Here is a 6162-nt window from a genome sequence, read left to right as displayed (position 1 = left end):
TTGATCTGCCCTGTCTGATTTTGGAATTCCAACATACAAATAACCTACAAGTGTAGTTAGTGAGTCGGTCCTCTTTCGTTTCGTTTCTTTGACCCTTTTGTGATTTTGTAAGTGAAAGAAGTGGGAAAAGATCATTCCTCTTTTCTAGCAATGTGGGTGGATGGTGTGGCTATTGAATTGTTCTTTATCAGCACACTTGTGTGAAACTTGCTTATATTCTATTGAGCTTTGTCAAGCACAGCACAAGACATGATAGGGAAATAGGGATGAAAAAAACAAAACACTGATCACTTTGATGCAAGATAGAAGATACATAGTTACACTACGCATACACATTGTAGTCTTAGCGGCTTAATTAGCTTAGCCCACATTATAAGCATAAATCGATCTAAAACAAACTGCATGAAATTTCCCTTTACCAAAGAATAACCCTCAGAGACCAGAGAATTTCAAACATCTGTTTCAAGTTGCCTGCGAAAGTAAATTGGTTTTGTAGATGCTACATAATGGCTTTTCGGTTCTCATGCAAAGCTAGATCGAGGTTTGCTTCTTTGATGGTAACGATAGCGAAGGCGGAGGTGGATGGGAATAGTGCCGAGAAAATGGAGTGGGAGGTGGAGGAGAATAGAAATAGAACCATGTACTATGTAGGTGGTGGTGATGTCGATTTGTAGGAGGGGGAGATGAAGTGATGATGGTGGTTGAGAGGGGGAGGAGAGCTGTAGTGATGGATAGGGTATGAGTAAAGCAACATGGATAACTGAGTGAATAAAATGAAAAGAGGGAGGAATACATTCTTCGACATCCAAATTCCAGATGCTGTTAGCGACCTCTCCATGCTTAAAACATGAGTTCAGCCAGATTCAGTTGGGTCTATCTTCCAAGTTCCAACTTGTGTACCTGATACAGCGTTGGGGTTTGGAAGCCAAACCGGATGCTGACAAAACCCTTGACGGACATCTCATAGGTCCGTCCGGCAGTCTGTCCATCTAATTTGTAGACCCCAGTTTGACACCAGCTAGGTGGTGGTTTACCAGCCGGGTCATCAGTACTCTTGTAGCGCTGCTAAGGTTGCAACCAGATTAGGGCGCAGGTTGGGGAGCAGCGATAACCAAACCATCCTGTCCTAGCTCTCAAGTTGAGTGTATCTGGCATGATCTCTTTGACAAAATTAAGAGAATAATAAGACAACTATGATTTTTATTTTAGTTTAGTTCCAGAGTACACAGATGTTCCATTGGGAGGTTACCAAAGGCAGCTATAAATAAAGAATGACATTGATCTGGTCAGGTTTAGTAAGTGGTGGCAGCTAGTTCTGATGAGTTTTTAATTCATAGACCTGAAAATTGAGACATTAAACAAGCAATTAGTGTTCATACGCTTTATTCAACATGAGCACTTCTTCTATTCGAGAATAAAAAGTGATTCAGGGACCTTACCCAGATTAAATTTTTAGATTGAATGGTTTGAGATGGTATCAGAATCAATCTAATGGTTTATCCTCATTGCCTTCATTACAATTAATTAAACTTTATTATAAGGTATAAACGGGCCTGTGCTTAATTATGTTTCCAGCCCAATTGAATTTCATGTGAGAAGGCATATTTGAGAATGGAAGAACTAGAGATTGAATGCTGAATTAAGGGATATTTACAGCATTCAACAATTAATAAAGAGCGAAAGAGGTAGAGTTGGTAAACACTGAAAACTCAACTTTGAAAGTGGAGTCTCCTCCACCCACACCCAACCATAAAATTTTACAAATGGTGGCGCAGTAATAGCCTCTACTCTACTCTAGGTGCAGCCCAAATTCCATACACTATTTATAATAATGAGCAATAATTTATCTCAATATAATTGGTTATTTTAAAATTATGACTGCTGATTTGATCACCTTATCCTATAAATATATATGATTTATAAATGGGCTACTCCTTATTAAAAGCAATTAATGCTCCTACTCAAGTACAACAAATTAAAATAGTTGACTCTATTATAGGGCTAATCCTCTATGTGTTCCCACTGTTGCTAGCTCTAAGCTAATCTAATTAGCTCTAGGCCTTTAGAACTAAGAACCATTTTATTTTTTATTTTTAGGTCAAAGATGATAGATAGCTTGCAAAACAGTGGTGGGGTTGAAAGCTAGAAAAAGTGGGTTTTAGTTAAGGGCAAATTTTTTAATGTATTCTTATCCTTATGGTTTAGTTAATTGATTAACTTTATTCTTACTGCTTACGTATTGTTTAAGGCTACCCTTGAGTTTTTCGAAAATTAATTATGTCTTCCTTGCCATTGAAGTCCGTTAATAGAAAGAGTAAAAAGACTTTTACTTATCATTCTTTTTCAAATTCTTGAAATGAAACATTAACCGAATCAAACCTATGTGGTTTGACAACATCAACCAATGGAATCATCGCTGCAGAATCAAACCTATGTGGTTTGACAACATCAACCAATGGAATCATCGCTGCAGAATCAAACCTATGTGGTTTGACAACATCAACCAATGGAATCATCGCTGCATAATCAAACCTATGTGGTTTGACAACATCAACCAATGGAATCATCGCTGCAGTTGCCATCGACTATGTTCATCAAGTAGAGAATGGAATCACATCCTTGAATATGAATGGATGAATCTTTGATGCTCCAATTCCTCCCTGACAAACTTTGGGGAGAAGCAGGGGAAAGAGATGTGGCAGCAATATGAAGAAGAATGCGGTTGAGTCGTTCTTGTGTTACGGTGTCAGCGGTTTTGCAATGTGAGGAAGAACGGGGCTGAGTCGTTCTTTTGTTACATGCGTACAGCTAAAAGGAGATTGGAAGTGAGGTCACAGTGGAGGGATTTCGGGGTCCAATGGATGGAGGTGACGAAGTGAGCAAGGGCAACAGGGGAGGTAGAAGGAGCGGGGACGTCCACCGGCCGCTATAGATTATATCTCTTTCTCCCAAATTTGAGTTCAACCAACCACTGTAGGACCCCAACCACTGTAGGACCGGGTGCGCCCACCAATCGCACGTCCACCAGGCGATAAGGGAGTCCGGATCTCCTGTTCACGAAAACTCTGCCCATATTTACTGCAACTATATATATGGAGAACATCTCATCCCCTGTATAGTATTATACAGGGAGAGATGGGATAGGGGAGGTAGAAATAGAACGAAATCCCTCTCTCCCGTGCGGGTATTGAACCATCAAATCGATTCTTTTCTTTTGGTAAGCATTGATGCTTTGCTTTGCTTTTATTTATTTTTTAATCAATAATTTGTTAAATTCTTTCTATTTTCATTGTTGACATATCCTTTTTGGGTTTAAACCCTAAACCCCAATTTTTGGACAATATGTGATGTAAATTATGGCAGGCCTCTTTTATAGTGGAACAACTCACAGACGCACGCCTAAGCTCCTTTGGCTTATCTCTCCCATCAAGGTCACCAACTTCGGAGCTAGTGTTGCAACAACGATAGAATTGATGACTATTGCCCAAGTATGGCTATGATCAGTCATCTCAGTAAATTTGTATCGTGTTTTGGCCTAAAACGACCGTTGCAACAGGGGGTCTCAGATATTATCGTTCTGGACCATTTTTTTCCTCTCAAACTGCAATGCTCACTCGGGCTTGTAACCAGGAGATTAGTAAGAAGGGCGACATTTTAGGTGGGAATTTTGATTGAAAGAAGAACGAGAAGAAAATAGATTTAACCGATGACCACCATCACCATATCAGTTCGGCCAATAAAGAAAATCAGGGGTGCAGTGGCGAAATCAGAGTGAGAAGAACGGAGGACGAAATCAGAGTGAGAGATGAGAGAGAAGAGAAGAACCACCGCTTTAGGTTGCAGCGGCGACATAACTATGGGGAAGGAGGTGAGGAGAGAGAGATTTGAAAGGGTATTTTTGAAAATTTTGAAAAAAAAATGTATATGCCATTTCACATATTTGATAAACTGTTCGAAAAATTAATGACAACCGAGATTTTCGATAATTGTCAGAAACCTTAAAAATGTTTTAAGATAATATATAAATAATAAAAATAGGATTAATCAATTAATTAAATTATAAGAATAATTTAAAAAAATTGCCCTTTATTAAATAGGGTAAGACTTGATGGAGTGGCTTGAGAAACCAGGGTGCATAATATGAGAAAGAAAATTAGCATGTCATAATTCTTCCAAACACCTTTATGATCATTGCGTGTGAACTTTCTCTAGCTTTTTAGCCTTTACCTTTCGCACATTGATTGGAGTGAGTGGGTAACGACAACCCTAAGATGGGTTTTATTAGGCATCGTCTCAGCTATTCCCCACTGTGTTTCACCCTAACCATCAATGCAACAATGCCGCCCCTCTAACTCTTCTAACCAACCTTTGAGCGCTAAGGCGGCGTCAATTTTTTTTTCTGAAAGCTATTTACAGTGTAACTTCATTTATTCATGTAACTATCTTCATTAAATTATATAATGATTCTTGTATTCAAAGTCATTCTCAGAATGAGCAAAATTATTTCAACATGCATGCCTTGTTAACGTTTTTCCTAAGTTGAAAAAGTTGTTTATCCACCGGATAATTTTGATGTCTATTTTTTCATAGATCTTATATAAATGCATCGTTTTCAAAATCAGACCGGACTAGATGGTCAGGTCGGCCCAAAACCAGATTTTCCATAAAAACTATTGATTTTGGTCAGTAAACCATTGATCCGGACGGTTAATCTTTCAAATTGTTTGAACGGTTTTGACTAGTTTTCATTTTCTTTTAATTTTTTAATTTTTTAATTTTTTGTTAGAATGGGCTAATCGTTCGACCCAGTAACCGGACCCCTGACCGGTTCAGTCTCTGAATCAGTTTTAAAAACCAGTGAACATGAAAAAAAATAAAAAAAAAAAAACAATGAAAATCACAACATGCCTTTAATCCGAAGTCCGAAGGATTGATCCATGTTCAACCCAAGCCCACCACTACCCTAAGCAAATCCTCATGATCTTGACCTTTGCCCGCGAGTGGAAACCAAAGTAATATAGTCCCCAGTCTCTGATAAAATATTAGTATAGTTATCAATCCACGCTTTTGGCTTTTCGGTAACGAAATCCAAACAAGGTCAATCAATTGTGGGTTAGGGAGCCTCCCAAGTTCCTCTCTCCTTCTCTCTTTAAGTTTATGTTGACAGTTGACACTTGACAGTTGAGTGGAGTAGGTGAAGTATAAAAAAAAATTGGATTTAAAGCCACCAATTACGGGCCACTATGAAAGAAAATAACCAACGATCAGAAACTTCTCCGATGTGAAAATGTCATTGATCGACAAAACAAATTCATGGGTTTCCGGTCCGGCCTTCCTCGACCAATCTAACATTATCCTCTTCAACACTTGTATTACGTTGACTTTTACATATGAGATGGCTTGTACTTGAATAAAGAGAACGAATGATAGAACCAACATTTTTAGTAATCTCTTTCTTGATCTTTTATGAGTATGAATTGTATTAGGCTCAGTTTGTAAGAAGTATAAATATATTGTATTTTATATAATTTTGTATGCATTTGTATTTCTTCCAAACTGAGCCATAAGGCCTCATTTCTTATTAAAGAAGATCTATGACGACGATGATGAAAATGAGGAAAAAGGATATAAACTTCTTTGTACAATTTTAATCCTTATGCAATAATGAAATATATGTTTGATTCCGTTTACATTTATTTATAGTGTCACATAGGTGTCTTGTCAGAAAATGCCTCATTTATTGTATTCATGTGTACGAAGTTTGTAAATTCTCTGCGCCTTTCTTGTTTTAGGAAACTTCATTTTGAAGCTTCCTAAAACATATAGGCATTTATTCATTTTGCTTATATAGTGCCTAATTGTAACAAGTGTTTTCTTCGCCGTGCCTTCAAGTGCCAACCACCATGCCTACAGCCGCCACTCTAGCGTCCAAGTGTGTGTCATGGGTGGATTATGCATGTACTTTTGTATGGGGGATTGTCAATGACACTATTATAATATTATAGTATTCTTTTCCACCTTTTTATGTTTATTATTGTCACTCCCCCAAAAGCTTAACGTCCAAGTGTGTGCCATGGGTGGATTATGCATGTACTTTTGTATGGGGGATTGTCAATGACACTATTGTAATATTGTAGTATTCTTTTCCACCTTTTTGATGTT

At 37.9% G+C, this 6162-nt stretch overlaps 1 long non-coding RNA gene across 1 annotated transcript; it reads left to right on the top strand.

Annotated features, from left to right (window-relative positions):
- The first annotated feature begins 2680 nt into the window (after positions 1-2680).
- LOC148850976 (uncharacterized) lies at positions 2681-4040 on the top strand. Its single transcript, XR_016099877.1, has 2 exons — positions 2681-3217; positions 3364-4040. It is a non-coding gene; the product is annotated as an uncharacterized LOC148850976 (long non-coding RNA).
- Positions 4041-6162: the final 2122 nt, after the last annotated feature.

The sequence above is a fragment of the Nelumbo lutea genome, chromosome 5 (genome assembly GCF_056320005.1).
Source record: "Nelumbo lutea isolate HS-2025 chromosome 5, American lotus-T2T, whole genome shotgun sequence".
NCBI lineage: Eukaryota > Viridiplantae > Streptophyta > Magnoliopsida > Proteales > Nelumbonaceae > Nelumbo > Nelumbo lutea.
Note: the sequence above shows the minus strand (reverse complement) of the source record. Positions and strands in the feature narration are given on the sequence as shown.